This window comes from Hibiscus syriacus, unplaced genomic scaffold (genome assembly GCF_006381635.1).
Source record: "Hibiscus syriacus cultivar Baekdansim isolate YM2019G1 unplaced genomic scaffold, ASM638163v2 tig00003721_pilon, whole genome shotgun sequence".
Taxonomy (NCBI): domain Eukaryota; kingdom Viridiplantae; phylum Streptophyta; class Magnoliopsida; order Malvales; family Malvaceae; genus Hibiscus; species Hibiscus syriacus.
In genome coordinates this window covers 3766793-3789719 of record NW_024061981.1, presented here as the reverse complement: position 1 = coordinate 3789719, position 22927 = coordinate 3766793, and the positions used below count along the sequence as shown (strand labels likewise).

The following is a 22927-nucleotide window of genomic DNA, read 5'->3' as shown; positions in this document are numbered from 1 at the left end:
ATACCCATAAAAATTTTAAAATTCAATTAATTTTAAATACAAATAAAAAAACTCAAAACAATTAAAAAAATATAATCCTAAAAATGTTATGAAGGAAAAAAAATCTATTTTCATTTATGTTGGGTTACATTCGTTTACGTTCGTTCGTGTTTGTTTCCGTTCGTTTGTTTACGTTCATTTATTGTGTTCATTTATATTCGTTTACATCCGTTGTTTATGTTCATTCATTTGTGTTCGTTTATGTTCATGTTCGTTCATTTGTTCGATTAAAGTTAAACGAACGAACATGAACAAACTCTCGTTCGTGTTCGTTCGATTCGTTTATAGGCCTAAATTTACTCTTTTTCTTTTAGGTGAATAGTGAGAAGATTAGGATCCAATTGGAAAAAAATTGAGAGTTTCACAAAGGTGCCAGCCCAAGAAAAAAAAACATAAAATGGATATATTAAAAATTTCTCTCTAAAATGGGTTAAAACAATTATAATTATTATTCAAAATAATTTATTGTAAATTTTACAACACAATCTCGAACAAATATTTTATCTTTTTAAAAATAATATTCGAACAACCAATTAAATCTTAAATCACGGTGTTTTTAGAAGCACATTTAAAAATCTGACCCTCAATTTAAATCAAATTCAAGTATCAGTTTCGAAATGAATTGAACAATGGGATAGGCTGAATGATCAAAGGATTGGAAGAAAAACAGAACAACAATGATCGTATACATTATATATATAATTGTTTTACTGTTACGACAACTGAGGAGAATGAAAATGCTTTCAGGACATGAGAAGGAAGGGAAGCAATCCTAGACAAGCAATGAAGACATGATGAGGAGATGATGCGAATTGCTTGCTTCATAAGCAAACCGGCGTATCTGATTCGACTTTACAGTCCATTTTTTGCACGATACAGATTCGGGTGTAACATTATCTTTCTTCGGATTTAAGCACACATAAAGATGGGGTGTAGATGATGACGTTACACACCGTATAAAGACGGGTTGGCTAAAGTAGAAGGCTGCAACAAGAATTTTGTGTGACAAGAAGGTGCCTCTAAAACTTAAGGAAAAATTTTATAGAATGACAATAAGACCAATGCTGTTGTATGGATCAGAATGTTGGGCAAGAAGGATCACGTAAGGAGGATGGAGGCCGCAGAAATTAGAATACTTCGATGGGTATGCGGTAGGACTCTATGGGACATGACACCAAACTCTGCAATTAAGATGTCTTTGAGGGTGGTGTCTGTATCCGAAAAATTGAGGGAGGGAAGACTTCGATGGTTTGGGCATGTCCTTAGGCGACAATCATCGGATGCGATCAGGAGGGTAAAATCGATTACAGTCGACGGTGCCAGATGAAGAGGACGAACAAGGAGGAAGTGGGAAGACTGTTTGAGATCTGATTTGAAGGATTTAGCCCTTACCGGTGACATGACCTCTAATAAGAAAGTATGAAGACTTAAGACCAGGATAGCCGAGTAATGTGGGTCACAACCATAGGATACAGCATCTTTGACTTCTTTTTAATATCTTTATAGTAATTTCCATGACTTCTACTTTTTATATGTTTTTATACGTTTCTGTCATTGGAATTTATAAAGGCTTAGAATTAGGATAGCGGAGTAGTGTTTCCTAAGTTTAGGTTTTAACCCTTTTAATTCTATTCTTTCTCGTGGCTTGTTATCGCTGACTTCTGTGTATTCTTCTCTTCATGTTTCTTCTTTTAAATTTAGTCGGAACTTACGTTTCTATCTATATGCAGAGATTATTACGCAAGAATTTATTTGCAGGGATTTCTTCACATTACAGAATCACATATGATGACTGCATAAGAAGACTGTTTCAAATATGTATTTATTTATTTATGCATTAATTTAATTTTATCTTTATTTTTAATTTTCTTACTGCCGGATGTCTTCCACGAAAACTACTCCCAACCTGACGTTGGGGACAGCCTACTACCCTACTTCCCCCTTACTCCCATTGTATACGGGAATAGGGTTTTGTTGTTGTTGTGTCTGCACACGAGTGGAGGAGGTAAGGAGGGGAGACAAAAAAGTGGTTCAATTCAACCTCAAGATTTCTGAAATGTGCAAGAAGTTAATCCATGTAGAAGTCTAACAAAGCCCAAGAAACTTAGCTTCCCTTCTGAGTGCCTAATCCAGTCTTGAAGAACAACGTGAACAGGTACTGATGAGCTAAGTCCAAGTTCCTGCAACGTACACAAATGGTTTACCATTTAGAACAACATGATTTGAGATTTCACAGGCCTCGTTTCAGACCCTCGCTTGGTAATCATGGTATAGGATAAATGGAAGAATCTCATTCTCAACTGAGTGCTCTATATGTCTCTCATCTTAATATTTTGCTGCAATAAGATGTTCTCGAACACTGGATTCTAGTTGGGGTTCAACCATTTCTTTTTCATATATTTTGCCCCTTAGTTTCCTAGGTTCTATGCCATGATATAGGTAATTGCCTTCAGTTTTACAATACCTAGGCTAGGGATACTATGACGAAGACAGAAACAGAGAGACAAGCAGGGAAGACTTACCGAGGCAAGTTCCTCTATCATAATGGGCCTGTTTCCATCCTTATCGAACAAATCATATGCACAACTTGCATGTTGCTCCCATGTTTCCATTCCTTCTAGCTGACGCACACTTATCGCAGAGGCACAAAATTCTTCGAAGTTCAATTTTCTATACTGAATACAACTAATCTGCACAACACAGGAAAAACAAGCTTATAGTATATCATTTTAAAGTTTAAACACGTTCCAAGTATTCTTTCAGAGGCTCTCCTCAAGGAAAAGATAAAGTAGATGAACTTGGAAGCTTTACCATGTTGACATAATCAAGGACCCGTGAATCCTTCATAGCATCAGTAGAATTCTTCAACATTGCCTGCAAATTCCATGCTATTTAGCATGACTTACAATGGATAAAAATTACAGCAAACAGTTAGAGAAAGTATCACACAGTCTTAAAATTCTGCATGGAAATAAATCCACTTTTGTTGGGTCCTAATAATGTGAATTGTTCCCGGAGATAAGCAAGCTGCGGAACAGTTAACGTCTTGGCAAGAGCCTGCCATAATAGGGAAGCTTCAGCCAAGGTATCGAAATTCGCAAGGCTTGTTTCTTTATATCAATAATATAGGTCAATCATAAGAATCATAATTCAACTGAAACCTAATAGCACCATTCATGGTACAAAGTGTCAATAATTCAGCATATCTCGGCTAGTCTACCTTATATTATAAGTTCTGCCAAGTTCTATTTGGTTTTACTTTGTTTTGCGGTTGTAAGTATTGAGTGGAAGGAGCATAGAAGCACTGTAAGTGCTTGGACTGGTTCTGTAGGATCTTAGGAAACCCATCTGGTTTATATATCTCATACCATGACAAGTTCACCATTACACGTTTATTATATTTACATAAACCAATCTAATGCCCAAGGTAATAGTAGAATAAGTCATTGTTCCTTCTTGTCTTCTCTTCCATTTTATAATTTACTTTCAAAAGTACACAACAGCAAACAGGATCTCTCTTAATTACACTAGACCTCTGTACAATGCCGTGTGTGACAAAATGAAATCACAATGTTTAATCATTGAGTTGCATGGAACAGCTAAAAACAAAGATGAGCAAATCAGTGGCTCAAAGTTGTAGAAAATAGGGTTGGATGTAGAAAAATCAATGGCTTCAAATTTATGTTACCCTGGTGTTTACATGTAGAGAAGCGCAGTATCTATCATGCATAACTGATGTGCTTATCACAACTAAGGGTTAGAACAAGATCAAAACGTCAATTATGCCAAAATGATAAATGATTTAAACATCTGCAAGAATGACGTGCCCAAAGTATTGAAGATTGTGACCATATCATTTTAATGTGTCAATGCCCAGGGTAATTTTCCTACTCCCAAAAATGGTGCTAGAACTCACCCTTGTAAGTTCAATACATATACGAGGCCAAATCTATTCACACTGTGTAAAACTTCTTACTTTTACACCTTTTTAGGATTGTTGGATGAGTGAAAATAGACAGTTGAGGTTAACAATAGGAAATAAGAAGAAATTCACTGGAAAAAAAAACAAGGAGATAATCTTAGCCGTCTATATTCACTCATCTAATGAACCTTAAAAGGTGTAAAACTTGCGTAAGTGGATCCTAACCCTATATATACGTAAGAGAGATAGAGAGACTGTCAATATGGATATTGCTAGATTCTTATAAATCGATGCAATGCCACAATATCTGTTTAATTTTGATGAAGGCATTTCCAGAGTAATCACATTTTAGATGATCGAGAAAGTCGTCACTGACGATGAGCGTTTTAGGGTTAATCCTACAACTGAAGATGAAGTCTGTATTTTGGACCTTGCTTTCATTTATGATGCAGACAATCAATGAAGACATTTGATGGAAAAGACACTGTAGTTACCTGTAAGAAACCTAGACACTCCAAGTAACAAACTTTAGCAAGAAGGCTATATACTTACTCCCAATGCGGCTTTTCGCAGTGAAGATGAACCTATATAAGCTTTAACAAGCCTGCAAACTATCATATCTGATAGTATCCTTACATCATGGCAATTTGCCAGCCATGGATGACCTAAGCATAAAACATGAACAATGTTGTTATTAAATTCCTGGGTAAGAGAATGAACCAAAAAAAGCCTCAAGTGGAAGGTCATTATAAATAATCATCCTTTGAGGTGAAGTAGACTTATGGAAGAAAAACTGCAAGGATACTTTCTTTGTTTATATGAAAGTCCACTTATGGAAGAGAGAAAATTTGTAAGGATACTTTCTTTATTCATATGAAATATAATTGTTGTTCTATACCAGATGAACAAGTTAGGATTCGCAACATAAATAATTTCAAATTCTTAGAGCCTGCACAGCAGTTAGTCTCTTACGGTAGTCTTTGTTCAACAATCTCTTTACGAAATCTATTGCTTCAGGGGATAAAGAAGGCCAAGGGGCTTCATCAAAGCTTGGATCAGCTTTAAGGACAGCTCGAAAGATGCCAGATTCTGTTCGAGCCCAAAATGGTCGACTTCCACAAAGAAGTATATAAGCAATTACTCCGATACTCCACATGTCTGCCTCAGTCCCATATGATCTCTGTAGTACTTCGGGAGCGACATCATATGCACCTCCTACGATGTCATTCAACCTTTCATCTGGGAAATCCTACAACAATCAAAACCCAATCCTTTGAACAGAAACAGAGAATGAACATCAATGCGTAGTTCTAACCTGGCTTCACATAGTCCGAAAGTCCAAAATCAATTGCCATCAGAGGAGAACTCTTGTCTTTAGTAGTGAAAAGAAAATTCTGAAACAGAAAAAAAACACATTACAATTAATGGAGTGCCATACGTGGCGATCATAATGTGGGAGTTATCATCCCGAAGTGAAAATTCTATCATTGGGCATAACCTTACAATCAAGTTCTACAATTTCATTGGTTCATTGTTTGGTATAATATATATATATATATATAGAGAGAGAGAGAGAGAGGAATAGAGAACAGACCAACGTTCAAATGCAGAATTTTCAAATCAAACAATGTACAGAAAACAGTTTATACTCCTTTAAATGAAAGATTCAGTCAATGATTGAACAGATTGATGGTGATGATGCAAAAGTAAACATGCAGCTTTTAACTTTCGTGCACCAAATAAACATCCACAAAAAAGGGTTGAGATCCCATCCAATATTTTTTTTGTCCACTGCATTCAAATATACTAATCAGCATCATTCATGTATAGAACCCAACTTATGAAATGTGAAAATTATTTTTATGATTAAACTTGTATTGCACAGAATTGGGTGGAGAAGTAATGGATGGGAGCTTAACCCCACAAAAAAAATGTATCAAAAGACTGCGGCAGCTCAAACATAATACATGGAAATGAATAACAAGGGAAATATGGGAAAATCAAACAGGATTTTAAAGAAAGTGTACTTCCAAGACTGACATGGTGGAAAGAGATTAAAATGAAAGTCAACCAAGACAAATATATCTATAGCAGGAGTTCACCAGAGTAGCCCCTTCAGAAAATCAAAGTAGCAACTCATCCCGAACAGAGCAAAACATTCAAATGTTAAACCCTGTTATTCTTAAATAGAGGGTGTAGAAGAGAATAGCAGAGCTAAGCATAAATCATAACCACTCTCAAAAAGGCCAGTCACATTGTTCCAATGCCCAATTAGTCACATAAATAAGGTGAATGAGGCTTCCACCCTATATACTTTATTTAATAGTTCGACTAAGTTTCTAGGACGGAGATCATGAGACTTGATGCTGATGGAAACAAAGAGCACGGCCATGATGCCTAATACATGAGTCAATTACCTCAGGTCTGAGGTCACGGTGAACGACACCTTGGAGATGACAAAAGGCCACAACACTTAAAATCTGATTCATAACAGCCTTCACATCTTCTTCTGGGTATTTTCCGCCCCTAGAGAGCGCAAGCAAAATCCTTTACTGTTAGAGAGTTGTAAAACACGTCAAACATTTTATCATAAAGGGTAAAGGTAAGAGGTGCACATGTACCTTGAAAGTATTCTATCTAGCAGTTCTCCACCCTTGCACAATCTGAAAACCATTAAAAGTAATAGGGAATAAGATCCAGAAATCGAACGGTAGATTTTTCACCCCAAAGAAGAAGAAACAGAGGCAGGAAAAAGTAAAACAATAAGAACAAGACATCATGTAAAGCAAACAAAACAACTTTCTTTCAAAATTTGAGAATAAATATTTCCACCTAGATGGATATACTTTGACCTGATGCAAACCATTTTGGCCAACAATTTTCATGAATAGTATCTAAAGCAGTTTCATTAAAGCTTTCTGGTCTCCTTGAGATTTACAGCCTCATACAGATTAACTGTATTGCAGTTAAACTCCAATGTTGCTGATCACTGAAGTGCAAAGTGGAAATCAGTTTTGGGGAAATTTCTTGCATCTATCCATATGATTTTCAGGCCTACTTCCCATGGAGTCAAAAGGTAGAATAATCCGTCACATGATTAAGAAATTATATGAAGAAAAAAAAGCACTAATGCAAGACTGAAAGCTATATCAAGAAAATCCAATCTGCTCAAACTTACTCCATCACAATATAAACATTATCATCATCTTCATAAGCATCATTGAACTGAACCAAGTTCTTATGGCCAGTTAAAGCTCGTAGTATCTTCACCTCTCGTCTTACATCCTCTATGGCAATTGCTGTGGTCATCTACATTGTGTCATGATAGAGATCATTAGTTTTTAGAATAAGTAGCCAAGACAACAGTAGCTACTACAAACTATGGTCTTTCAAAAATATAACATGTCTAACATCATATTTCACTATAACCTAATCTAATAATAATAATAACAACACAAAAAGAATGCTGAACCCCTCAATTTAACATACAAATACAATATTTACAAACCAAAGCTGCTTAGCAAGAATTAATTATAATGCTTAATATCACTAACCCAGCTGAATATAACTGATTGAAGACGACAGCATTAATGATAAACTGAACTGTAAACAAACAATCAATTGTGAAACCTATGATATCAAAGCAACCAAAGGGATATATGAGATACAGCTAAAGAGTTAACATAGTGGTAAGATTATATCGGGATGATAAGATCTTCAATCAGAGTGAATACTAAACAAAATCCCGCAATTGCTTATTAATGACTAGTGCAAATGAAAACTTCTCTAAAAAGTAAACTTAAGAAGGAAAAAAAATTAGACCTTGGACTTTGGAATAACTTTAGCAGCCACATCATGGCCTTTGAGGCTTCCTTTCTTGGCCTTAGCTGAGCAAGTATATCCGAAATTTCCACGCCCCACTTCCTCACCAAGCTCATAATGAGACGCAAAATGCTATGAGAACCCAAAACTCTTATCCAAACCAACCTCACGCTCATTTCCTTCAGGGATTGAGGCCTCGTTAGGCTTAATCGAGCCATGCCTTCTTGCCAGCAACGACCTGATATGCTTTGCAGGAGAAGGGGGAGGGAATGGGCGTTTGAAGAAGCGCAAAGGAGTTGAATTCACACTGGGTATAGCTGGATATGTCTTGAAGAGGCTCGGCAATAGACTGGGAATGTAAAATGGGAAATTTGATGACTTGGTGGACTGGGAATTTTGTGGTTCATCGTTTTCTCCTGGGATTGAGATGTCCCTTGATTGCTTTTGCTGGTTTTCATTGAGTTTTCCATGGCAGAGTCCCATTATTGGAAACAGTCACCCCAAAACACAATATCAGTAATCAAAAAGTTCTTTGATCAAGGTGAAGAAAAACTAGGAAAAAGTGAAGAACTGAAGAGAAAAAGGGTTGATTTGGGTGTGTTCTTGAGGTGAAATTCACTACAACTTCACAATTTGATTAAAGGAAAGATCAAACATAGTAAAAACGTTTCAGAAGAAACAAACTCCAAGAAAATTCCAAAGCAAAAAATAAAAAATAAAAAAGTAAAGAGTACCCAAGAAGGAACTATAAGCAGAAAAGCAATTCGATTTTACTGATCACACAAAAACAATGCCAGATAGAACGAAAGATGAAAGATAGAGATTCTATAGCTACGTGAGGTATAGCGTCCTGTACCACTGTATATGCTGACATGACTGACGTGATTTTAATCTATGCTATAGTTGTTTATCTGACATATAAGGTATAATGCGGTATAAAAGATGCGTTATATCTTTAATTATCATCTATTGTCCCTATAAATACCTCTTCTTCTATTATTTTTATCACATCATATTCTCTTAAATTCTCTCAAATATTCTCTCTATTTAAGGTATATTTTATAATATTTTTAATATTATATATTTAATTTATTTAAATATTTTACTTTATTTAATGTTTCACTAATATAATTTTTTTTGCAGATATGTAATAGAAGACGGTCTACTTCGCTTAGATGGAAATTATATATCTCGACACTTTACTGATACGGTAACATTTTGACGTTTTAATTTAATTTAAATTATTTGAAATAATTTGTTGATTTATTTAATGCATGATTATTAGATTAAGAATTAATTTGTGTAATTATTTAATTTTAGGAGAAGGACCGTGTATTAGATCATTTTATTAGGAATCTTAAATTAGTGATACCTAGCTGTGTCTTGCCGTATTTAGTAGAGGCTGGATTTGGTTACATAGGTAGATATCAGGGTCACTGTAAGATAGAACCAGACTTTATTTCTGCCTTAGTAGAGCGGTGGAGGCCGGAGACCCACACATTCCATCTTCCGTGCGGAGAGTGCACGATTACACTTGAGGATGTTGCTATGCACCTAGGGCTTCCGGTGGATGGAGATGTGATATAAGAGATCTTGCAAGGTTCCTGGACTACTTTGTGCCGGGATAATCTAGGACGTGTCTCGGAAAGTTTTATCGGAGGTAGGATACCGTTAAATTGGTTAGATGTCAATTTTCGGTAGTTGAGCGCAGACGCCTCTGATGATGAAGTTAAGATGTATGCACGGGCATGCATACTGCAGTTGATAGGAGGGTTGCTGATGCCGGACAAATCACACAACCTAGTTCATTGCATGTGGTTGCGATATCTTAGTGACTTTCGTCTGGCCGGATCATTCAGTTGGGGCTCGGCAGTTTTGGCTTTGCTGTACAGGAAGATGTGTGGAGCCACTGACTACAGGCGTAATGTTATCGGCGGATGTCTTCTGCTGCTGCAGTCTTGGGCATGGTATCGATTGCCCTTTTTATGTCCCGTTGTGAAGAACCCATTCGTATTTCCACTACTTCTGAGGTAATTATAAAACTGATTTTGTATATTAATAATTTTATATAGCGTATAATAATTTTTTTCCTTGAATAGGTGGTCTACTGATAGGAAAAATCATCAGGAACTACATGATGATTTAGAAAAAATTAGGGTGCTAATCGATCAGAAGGCTGGCACACAGGTATGAATTTTAATGTTTAAAAATCGATTTTAGATTATAGTTATATAATTAGATTATTATTTTGATAAAAAATTATATAATATTTGTTTTAGTTTGAATGGGTGTCATATTGTATTGATGATGTGAGGGCGGTGATCCCACCTGAGTTGAGGGGCCCATCAGATGTTTGGATGGCGATGGTCCATCTGATCTGTTATGCGACCGTCGAGTGGCACTCTACTGATCGCGTGCTCCGGCAGTTTGGTTGTTTTCAACCAATTCCGGAATCACCTCGAAATATGGATGAGTTGCATAGCTTAGATAGACGCGGCAAGACAGATACAGAATGGCTGGTGAGGCATCATGAGTGGGTCGTGTTGTGGGAGGATCGACATCGGCGCTTTCCCCGTAGAGAGCCCATTTTACTTGACCTCTTGAGTGTTGCTGAAGGTTATTATGAGTGGTTCAACAGTAACGAGAAACCGTTTATGCTTCTCGAGGATGCACAAGGATAGACCTTTCCGCGACGTCGACAGAGACGTTCACTGACACAACACCATCGTCCCCCGACTCGTGGACGGAGAGCAGGTGCTTCCGGTTCATCCTCAGCTGCACCAGCAGGACCTTCACAGCAGCCACCACAACCATTTATGATGCCGCAACCATTTATGATGCCTCAACCATATATGATGTCGCCACCTTTCCATTACCAGATGCCGCTGCCGCCGCCTTCACCTTGTTTTATGACCCCGCCACCGCCACCATCACAGATGACCCCTCCTGGAGGCTATTATGGGTCTATGTTTGCAGATCCAACTTGGGGTTCATATGCTGGATATCTGGCGGGTTCAGCCTCATCACCCATGGCCGCAGCACAGACACCTCCTGTACAGTTTTCACACTCATCGATGTCTGGATTTTATGAGTTTTCCCAGTTTTCGCAGGCCAGTGGGATAGTCAGTCATACACCTCCAGGGTACTTATTCTATGGAGGTGCTTCATCGTCATCAGCTCCTCATCAACCTAATGTACCTGCTCAGGATGACGACGACGACGATGGTGATGATGATGACAGCGAGGAGTCATAACCAGTGATACGAAGAAATTCTCCTCGAGATCGACAGCCACTGCCCTGCGGAACACATTCGCATCGCAGACATTGATAGATTTTTTTTATTATATTTGTATTTACTTTATTTTGTTAAATTGTAATTTTTATTATTTCTCATTTAATACTTACTTTATTTTGTTAAATTTGTTGGACTTTTTTTTAATATATTTCAGTTAATTTTGTTTATTACCATTTAATATCAGTTATTGTAATTTGTTTATCTTTTACCATTTAATTCTTATTGTAAGTTTGTTGTATTTAAAATTATATTCAAATACCAAATTGTTATTAGTTTGATAAAAATTAATGATTGTGTTCGTTTTTTTAATCTTTATCAAATGACATTAACTTGAAGTAAATGCAAATTAAAGTACAAGAATTATTATTTGATAAACAAATACATCATTTTCTCATCAATTGTTACTTGATGACAACAGAAGTGGACATGCTTTTCTAGTGTGTCCTGGGTTTCTACAATGCCCATATCTTCTGTCTTGTGTAGATCTTTCTTGAATATCCATATCACAATGAATTCGATTAGATTTTGGACGACCACGCTCCCTGAATAAACTCTGATTTGGTACAATCGGAAGCCAATCTTGAACCTCATCAGGGTCTTTATCATTACCTATGGGGGAAACTCAAATTCGTATACCTTAAAAACTTCATATAGTAGGTATACGGGATCCAAAAAATGGTTATAGTATTGACGTGTATGCGAGCAAGCTGCTATCACATGAGAGCATTGATACTTTAAAGCTTGAAAAAACCCGCAGTCGCACGTTCTTTCCCTTAGATTTACTCTTAACAACACAGCTTCAATCCCTTGAAGAGGTCACGGCAACTCTGTGACACGAAACATTTCATGCCTTCTAGAGAAGCTTGTTACAGACATTCCATTTGATGTAGTAATTTTTTTGTAGATCTACAACTAATCTAGGGTGATAGACATGACCGCCTTGCATCCAGGTTTGAGCTTGTCCCCCGAGCTTCGCAAAAAGCGCCCCCAAACAAAAATATGTAGTTTTTACCAAAGTCGCTACAGGTAAGTGACATGCACCCTTTAAGGTTGAATTGATTGCCTCAGCCAAGTTGGTCGTCATGTGTCCATATCGATATCCACCATCATATGCGTTCGTCAACATTTCTTTATCGATCAGGCTGATGTAATCGTATCATTCCTCGTTCTTCGCCCACAAATCTTAAAGCATTGATTCAAACGTTCGAGGAAGTAGTTCGTAACCTGATCAAAAAATATATAACTTAGCAACTTGCTTTCTTTACAAAATTAAAACGATTGAAAGAAAATAAACTACATCAGTTTCACTTACCCATGCGCACAATTAATTGACGCTCATCATTCTTCTTGTACCTTCCATGATAGTTCGCAGCAATGTGTCGGAGACAATACCTATGTTGGACAAAGGGTGGTTGCCACATTGGACTCAAAGACTCCATTGCTGCTTTGATCCCAGCTCCACGATCTGAAATGACACAGATATTTTCCCTCGTGATAACATGTGCACGTAAATTTCGGAGGAAAAAAGCCCAAGAATATGTATCTTCTCCTTCGACAAGAGCAAAAACAACTGGAAGAATGTTGCGATTGCCATCTTGGACAACTGCCAATAATAAAACTTGCTTGTATTTGTCATACAAGAAAGTCTCGTCGATCTGGACCATAGGCTTGCAGTATTTGGCAGCATTAACGCATTGTGGGTAACTTCAAAAAACCCGGTAGAATTGGCTTCGATCGCGAAGAACTCGATCATTATGGTATACATAGGAGGTTTCGAAGTCAACATGGAAGTTCGTTGTAAGATGCATCCCATTCGCCATGAAGATTGACAATGACATTTTGTTTTGCCAACCAAGCTTTTTTATAGGAGGCAGTGTACCCATACTGCTATGGTATAGCTGAAATCAACACTGCAACATCTATATGAGAGCTTGTTTTTACCATGGGCATGATGGCTTGGCATATCATTTCAGAGTCCAAGTTGGGATGATCTTAGTTGACCCCTCCAGCACAACATGTGTGAGGACCGTTGTATACTGTTAGTTCCCATATGTTGTTTTTCATCTTCATTTTCGATACACTAACCATCCAATTGCATTCATTTTCACGTCGGGCACAATAACATACATATTTTTTGGTCGTCGATCGATTGACTCTGGACTGAACAGAATTACGGATATTGTAATTTTTTATAGCCATCACCGCTTCTTCTTTGCTTGAAAACTCCATGCCTAAATATAACTCACCGTTATTTATTGATGATTAATATCCATAGTCACAGAGATGAAGCATATCCGCAAATTCTGGCCCGTACATTGCACCATAATCAGCTTCATATATGTGTGTAGGAGGTTCAGTTTGTGCCACATTTCCTGGAACTTCATCATCATCGGAGTTGAATTGCGGTGATTCTGGGTGAATGAATAGTCCAGTCTCAGCACTATCCGGACCAGGCTCACGAAGCGGTTCTTCTGGTGGAGATGATGGTTCCTCCATGCTCTCCACATTTAGGTTAAAAAACCTACTACTTGCACGTCTTCCCCTTGAACTAGAAGGCATATCGACATTGAGATTGAAAAAGCTCACAGTCGAATGCCTCCCCCTGGAGCTTGAAGCCATCGTGTCAAATGGAAACTACAAAGATGGTTACATCGATGGCATCTCCATATGGTCAAAGAAATTTGCAGATGAATGCCTTCCCCTTGAACTGGACGTGGTGTTGCCATACGGATTGTTCGTGGACCCACCTCAGTACATATCGTAAGGAGTTGCGGATGAATGTCTCCTCATTATGGCATTAAAATCATTACACATTACTGTAGTCGGGCTGTCAACTTGATCAACTTGTTCAGCCAGCCCATAGTGGGAGCTTAATGATTGACCCCGAACAACACACACTTGAACAAAATATGCATACATCTCAATAGCGGTGTCTGAATAATTACTTTGAGCTTCAACCATCATTTGAACATCATCATTGTTCAAAAGTTTGAACGCTGTATAAGTTAATGGCAACAATGATGTTGGAAATCTGTACTGCAACGACGATATTCTTCTACTACTTCCAACATGAATCTTCCTTGAAATCTTCGTTATCAGCTCCTCAAGAGTTATGTTTCTCTTGAATGATATTTTAACACGCTCATTTGATACGAAAACAACGCCAGTTTCATCTTCTCGGATTTCACCATCATAATAAATAATAGTTGAAAGTTGCACCATTCTTTGAGTTTAAAAGTGCGGCAATATTATATCTGCAAAAAAACTGAAACAAACCTGATTAAATAAATTATATATGAACGAAAATATAACGCAATAAATTTTTTACACATCAACGTCAATAATTTAAATAATATAATTTTATATTATTACTTGTACCGCAAAACTATTTTGACGTATGCTCCTGCTTTTTAATTTTACAAACACAAAAATTAATTGAAAATAATTAGTATAATATTTTTTCAAATAATCATAATAAACAATAAGTATAATAAAAAAAATTATTACAAAATTTATAACAAAAAATCGCACGAACTTCTAAATCAAATATGAGAAAATTACCAGAATTATTACTCATTGACGGAATTGTTGTATTAATTTATAAGTTGAGATGATAGATGTGAGGAGATGTGAGAAACTTATCTGGGAGAGAAGGGTATTTATAATCATATAAGGCGCGGTACCTGCACCGCGCTATATGTAATTATTCAGATAAAAGGACCGCGCTAAATATAATTCATACCCAAGTATAGCACTGAGCAGGGGCAGCACTATACCCCTACGTGGCGTATAGCGCGGATCAGGGGGCGCGCTAGACCCACGTGTAAGCCATGTCAACGTATAGCTCGATACAGGGAGCGCGATTTACTGCTACGGGTGTTAGATCGAGAAATATAATCTGACCGGTGTTAGATCGGTAAATATATCTATCACCGGTGATTTTTCGGGAAAAACGCCAAGAACAAGAGGGAAAAAAGAAATAAAGAAATGAAAAATGATTACAAGAAAAAAGTGAGGTAAAGATGCTTAGCAGAGTCAGCAAGAAAAGAAAAAAATCTGGAATATAATAAAATAAAGGAAGAAAGGAATGGTTCTTTGCGATGTGTTTTTGAAAGCTTTTTTGTTAAAGGCGTGGAAAAGTCTTTGCATCAAATAATCAATTAAATGAATGGTAGGGTAGGGTAGGGTAGAGTTGGGGTTTGAGATACTTCTTGCAGCCAGCCAGCCTGTGTTTTCGCTTCCCAACATATTATTTACATATCATAACTAACTTGTAACCATGAATTATGATGATGATGACTATTTTCTTGTCCAATTTCTTTAGAGAAAATAACTTTAGTGACCGAAAATGTCTTATAATATACGATTTTAATCAAAAAAATTTGGATTTACGAAAATAACTAACAAATTCGCAACGCGAACTCTAAATTCGCAACACGAACTCTAATTTCGTAACACAGTTTCCAAATTCGCAACTCAGTTTCTGAAATCGCAACGCGAATTACTTTTTCACAACGCGATTTTCCAAATTCACAACGCGATTTCCAAATTCTCAACACGGAATTTTAAATTCGCAACTCGATTTCTGAATTTGCAACGCGAATATCTTTTTCGCAACACAAGTTTCCTTTTTGCAACAAGATTTTCTAATTCACAACACGAATTTTGTTTTCGCAACTCAATTTTCGAATTCGCAACACGAATTTTAATTTTGCAACAACTTTTATTTTCGCAAAACAAATTTTTTGGGTATATAAACTACGCAGCAGCAGCAACTAATAACCTAAATCCCTAAATCGCAACTCATTTCATCTCCATATCTCATTCTCTCTGGCGACATCCGTTCCTATATCCAACGACATCCTTCCCCATCTCTAATTTTTTTACATAATTTTATTTCTATATAATTTTTCAATGATTTCTCTCCCAAATTATCAACTATCAACTTAATAATGGTATGTTTTTCTCTAAGTTAGTGATGATATCTAGTTTATAGCTCGTTTGTTTAGTAAATTAATTTACAATTTGTAGAATGAAATCATCTAATGTTGATCATGTTTGGATAGATTTGTGTTTTGGAGGGTCATGGGAGAATGTTAATGGTGTTTTACAATATATGCCTTTACCCATGAATATTCAACTAAAATTGTCATTAAAAAAGTTAACTTATGAAACTTTAATGTTACGTGTTTCAAAAAAATTGAATTTAGAGCCTTTAAGTGGATTTAGACTATCTTATTAGAGAAAATGTAAAGTTTATTTGTTAACCGACAATGAAGATGTTGAACGATTCATTGCTTACATTAGTGTTTCGCAAGATGATGTTACATTGTATGTTGTTGAACCTAGAAGTAGTGAAGTTGGGTCAGTAGCGGGTAGTAATCAACTAAGTTCTTCAGCCCCAGTTTATGGTGTTCACAATGTATAACGTTGTTATCAACCTCAAAATTTAATGGTTCCAACACAATTTCATCACCAAGAAAATTTTGTTTCACCACATTTCCAATACCAAACACAATATCAAACACAATCTCAAAACCCACAACCTTTCCCTAATCCAAATCCCAATCAACTTTCAACACCAAATTCTGGTTTTCGTATTGACCAATTAGACGATGATGAGCCAACAGAAAAAAATGTGAGTACTAGTCAGTATTCGAAATTTGATCTTGGTCAATACCCAGACTTTGATCTTGGTCAATACTCGGATTTTGATGATGTTTCAGAAGAAGAAACAGACCCTGCGTGTAATGATTTTGATATTGGTCAATACCCGAATTTTGATGATGAAACAGCCGCTGCCGAGAAAGATGTTATTGATGATATTGAGGAGGAAGTTACGGCTGTGAATGAATATGTTAAACATCCATTATGTAATTCATATAACCCTGAAGAAGAAAAAGAAAAAGAAGAAGTCCCCAAAGAAAAGAAAAAGAAGAAAATGCCATAGGAGTATAACTGGAATATGCCAGAATTACTTCAGATACCGGAAGAAGAGTTGGTAAAGATAGTAGTTGATTGTTACACAAAAGTTATTCGTATCAAGAAAGATGATTGTTTTGATACAAAGGAAGACTTGAGGATAGCTTAGTATACGAAATGTGTGGAAGATGGCTATCAACTAAAAGTTAACAAATCAAGCAAAGATCATTTCGAAACAAAGTGTATGATTGACAAAAACTGTTCGTGGTGTATGATTGCAAAGAGGATAAAAGATTGTGAAATGTTTCAAGTTAGGACTTTTATTGATAAACATACATCTTCAATAACCCAAGTTTTTCCTCACCATAGACAGGCAAACAAAAAGGTGTTGGGTGGTTTTCTGACCTAGTTAATGTTTTTGAATGGCAGGGTATATCGGGGACATGAAATTATGACTGACATGAATGCTCAGTTCAAGATTAGTATCTTATATTCTCAAGCTTGGAGAGCCAAATGTTATGCCTTGAAATTGTTGAGGGGGTCGCCAGAAGCATCGTTTGCCCAACTGCCGGCTTATTGTCACAATTTAAAGCTGAAAAATCCTGGGTCTGTAACTTATATCAAAACAGATAGATATGGACGTTTTGAGTTGCTGTTTATCGCCATTGGTGCTACGGTTAGTAAATCAATATAATTTTATTGACTCATTTTTGTTAGTTACATGCATTTCACATTTAAATGATTATATTTCTTGTGTATATTATTTTGTAGATTCGTTCGTTTATTACTTGCATGCGCCCAGTTATTATAGTTGACGGAGCACATTTGAAAGGTCGATACCTTGGAGTAAACTTATTAGCAGTAACCATGGATACTAATAATGGGATACTGCCAATAGCTTACGAGGTTGGCAAATCTGAAACCTCTGATTCATGGACATGATTTATGGGGCATCTTAGGGATTGCATAGGTCCTATTAGCAATATGACAATCATATCCGATAGGGAACACTCAATTGACAACGCTGTTAGAAGGTGTTTCCCATATGCTTTTCATGGACTTTGTGGTGTTCATTTGTATAGAAATCTAAAATCAAGGTCTGTTGGTATAAAAAATCACAAATGGACATACTGAAAGGCTGTAAAAGCTTATCGGGAAGTGGATTTTAATAAGCATATAAATTGTTTAAGACGTGTTTTGCCTCAATGTGCTCAAACACTAGAAGATGCCGGGTTTGAAAGATGGTCAAGAGTACATCAACTTGGAGCAAGATATGGTTTCATGGCGTCTAATAGTGCAGAATCAATCAATGCTCTAAGTTGTTATTCCCGAAAATTACTCATTACTATGTTAATGGAGTTTTTTCGAGCCTCTATTCAACAATGGTACTACAAGAAAAGAAACCATGCATGTATTATTTCTTTAAATTCGTAACTTATCATATTTAATATATTTCACTAAGTATTATTTATTTAAATTTATAGGAACATTGGAACGTCGTGTTACACCATGGACTGAAAAAAAGATAACGAAACGTGTTGTGAAGTCAACGTCATGGAGAGTTGAACCATGTTCAAACACTTTGTTTGAAGTATTGAATAATAACTTAAATGGGCTTGTCGATCTAAATGCAAAGACGTGTAGTTGTATGAAATGAAAAACATCTGGTTATCTGTGTGGTCATGTTATAAAAGTTGCTCTTTATCTAAACCAAGATGATTCAAGCACATACGCTATGGATTGCTACACTACAGAAGTATATCGACAGACTTATGCCGAGATTATCTACCCTATTCCACATCCTTCTGAGTGTGACATACTAGATGACTTGCAAAAAGTTTTGCCACCAGTCATGGACAGAAGGCTACCTGGCCGACCCAAAAAGCACGATTGTATACCGTCTAAGGGTGAAGAGAAGAAGATATCGACATGTAGTCGGTGTAAGGAAAGTGGTCATACAAGGTTGACCTGTGGATCACCAGTGCCATCACAATCATCTTTTCCTCTACCAAAATATGAATCCTCATCAAAATTCAAAGCTCATATGGTGCCAAGCAAAAGGAAATCAAAATCGCAATCAAAATCAAAATCCCAATCACAACCGGCTTCACCTTTTGGGACTATTAACTTTGATTATTTTTAAATAAAAACGTTGTATTATGTGTATTTTATTTGTAAATGCATACATTTTCAGTTAGACATGCATTAGTAATTTGAGTTTGAACATTGCTATGATATGTTCAGTTGTTATCACTTTTCAGATTGTTGTCTGTTATCTTTTTAAAGATGTTTGCCTTGAATTGAATGTCAAATTTGCAACGTGAAAGTCAAATTCGCAACACGAAAATCGAATTCGACACGCGAAAATAAAAATCGCAACGCGAATTTGATTTTCGTGTTCTGAATTTGACTTTTGCAACAATCACAACACGAATTTGACTTTCGCATTGCGAATTTAATTTTCTTAAAGGTAGTGTACCTTTAACAAGTCGTTTTTGCCTTCAACATAATGCAGATTGAAATTAAACATCAAATCAATTAAACAAAAAAATAATTCTTATTTATACTTGACAGCACATTGATACATCAATTAGCCCCTGACAGTACATCCAAATGATCCTAATACATCAATTTCACGCAGCTCACTTGAAGGATTAACCTGCAGAAACGTTATGGCCATGAGATTTTCTACACATCTAAAACCAACAAATATGAGTTAAAATTATTGAATTTTAGGTACTTAACCAAACATTTTCAAACTACTTTTGATCAATATTTCATCTAAAACAAAGAGTATATATGATAACAACACTTGCTCAAACTTACCAATAACAAATGGTTGTTTATGCACACTTTCAGCACCCGGATGCAGGTAGGACACATCTCGCATATATCTCTCTAGCCATAAAATGCTTAAACCATAACCCTACTGCATTTCTATCTCTATCTGTGGGAGGTAGAAACTGTTTACCTCCTCTCATCATACGTTCCAAGCATATGCATACGAGAGGACCACAATCCCCTCTGGCTCCCAACGTTTGTTGTGGCGCTGTCTCGTCTCTCATCATTGTAACTTTTAACTTATTTGGCTTCTTGTTTCCTGAATTAGTCCAATAATTAATCGCATCCAAGTATTTGGCCAAATGATCACTCCATCCCCTACAAATAATATCTTTCAAATCAGACAATAACATGTAATTCAACATGATGTAATATACTATCATCTTCAAGGATGGGAGCTGAAGCTCGACGAGAATCTAATGACGACGTTCCATAACAGGGATAAACACTTGCAATATAATAAATAATAATTCAACTGCATACATAAAAAAAATTTATGAACACCTTTAAATATGAAAAATCTAATAATAACCTTGTTGACCTCCCACCATGCAGGATAAATGATAGCTTTTCCATTACCTAACGCATATGAAGCGTCTCTATGATCCTTCAAGTGAGCTGCATGAAAAGACGAAGGCATATTAGTCCATCACGTCTTTTTGATTTTCTTCAATTTCCTTATAATCAGAAGACGTGACACCCATGCATCAATATGTTGTTTTATAAAAAAATACATATATTAGTGAATTTAATAAATTTTTAAAAAAATAATCAAAATCAATATAAGAAGAATATAATACTTACCCCCCATTCGAAATAACCATTCTCTTCAACCCCTAATAAATCACCCCACCAAGACCGCTCAAGAAACATATGTATATTGTCAATTTTGCATATGTCAGTGTAGCACCCTTGGCTCCGCTCATGTAGATAAAAATCAACTACGGTCTTAGCCCAAAGAGTATTATCCATAATTGTGTCCGGTAGTGTGCTCATCTCATGCTGAGGAATGGTACTGGCCGGTAACTGATATGAAAGCCAACTCTGATCCATCATACCAGATACAAGGGGGGGTTTACTAATATATCGACATAGTATGCCATGTGGATCCTGAACGGTGGGAGGTGGATCCTGAACGATGGAAGGGGCTTCTTGAACGATGGGAGGGGCCTCTTGAACGATGGGAGGGGCCTCTTGAATGATGACAAGTGAATCGAGCTTCTTCTTACACAGTCTTGGAACTATTGGGGTGAAAGGAGACGTAATGGCACGTCCATGATGTCTGATGCATGAACCCTGTAGTGCAAGAAAAACCCAACATAAAACATCTACCTTATCGGGCCGCTAAAAATAAATTAATACATAAATCAGTAAATAAATAAATAAATAATGCTGAAAATAGGTTATTTGCATTTTTAGTATAGTATTTATTATAAAATTAAACAAACTTACCTCATTGCGTAGAGTATGAACCTTATTCTGCAACGATGAAACAATCTCACGTAGAGCGGCTACCTCATCACGTAAAGTAGATACCTCACCACGTAAAGCACCATTTTCATCGCGTAAAACAGCTACCTCACCATGTAAAGACCGTACCTCATCACGCCATGTACCATTATCGTCACGTAAAGTACCGACCTCATCACGCAAAGCACTGACCTCATCATGTAACTCCCCTAACTCATCACATGGAGGTGGAGAACGGGGAGATAAATGTCGTGGCATCTTTGTCGGTCGCCTATCATAAGGTGATGATGGAGAAGAGGCTCGATGATGTGATGGAATAGGTGATGGCTCTCGATGTTGAGGTGTATAATCGGCTCGATCAGGTGATGGCTCTCGGTGTCGAGCTGTAGAATCGGCTTGATCAGGTGATGGCTCTCGAAGTGAGGGGTGCTCATCATCCGTCCCATAAAAAAATGGCTACTAGCTTGCCACCAATCAGTGGCAAGCTCAGCCTCTATGGGTGTCAGCCTCTGTAATGGATAGTTTGCCTCCTAACAATATAAAAGCCCAAACAAAGTCAAACGTCTACTAGTAATAACTTATTTATATATGATAATATTTTTGTTAACTTACATCATTCATCGTCGTATATGGTAGTAAATCTTCCCAATCTAATAGCCAGATCCTCCTCCAGGTAATAGCCCTAGGAATATCATTTGAATTTTTGATGGCATATGTCCGCATGCTGGGAAAAGCCTCAAATATCCAAATCTACAAATAATATAATAAACAAACATTAATTTTAGTAATTATTAAATAATTTATTATAATTTTGGAAACATTATATAGAAATTCTTACCTTAAAGGCCCAAATAAAGCCTACCAAAGTGTATTTGGAACCATGGCCACGCAAACTATGACGGTCCTCAAAGGCAGATGACAACTTTTTCCAAGTAGCTTTCCATAGATATGAACCCCATGGAAACACGTTCCATTCATCTAGGTCCTTTACCAATAATATTAAATCCTGAGAAATAGGTTGTCTGCCCTCTTTGGCTATAAAGTCGGCATTTAAAAGTAATAAAAGGCATACTCAGATAACATCAAGGTCATCCATCTAAGAAAAACCATCTTTAAGAAGTAATATTTTCAAATCGCCGATGTGTAAACTGGGCTTCACCTTTGCCAGCTCAGGAAAAACCCGAAATAACCATGATGGGCGGGTGATATGACTAGTGTACGGACCTACTTCATCGTGTTGTCCGAAACATAGACCAATGATTAAGCAAAACTCCTCCTGCCCAAAACGAGTATACGCCGGTGGAAAATGAAACCATATCTCTTCATCACCACGTTGTATCCCCTCGGGTAGATCGATAGTCATGGTCTGAAGAAACAAATGGGTCAACATAACATCTCCACCTGGATGTTGTACTTTCAGCCATGGCCCGAAACAAGTATTCTCAAACAAATTTCTTTGTACTGGTGTAAGTGTCGACGCAATTATAGTGGCTAGGCTTAATTTATTCCTTAAAGTCAATGTAGCCAAAAACAATTCCTAACAAAAACAAAAAAAATAAACATACCAAGTTAGATATACCAAAAACTACAAATTATACAAAATAAACAGATATGA

General features: G+C 36.7%; 1 pseudogene; it reads right to left on the bottom strand.

Annotated features, from left to right (window-relative positions):
• Nucleotides 1-1919: 1919 nt before the first annotated feature.
• Nucleotides 1920-8420, bottom strand: LOC120181552 (annotated as a pseudogene).
• Between the last annotated feature and the right edge of the window lie 14507 nt (nt 8421-22927).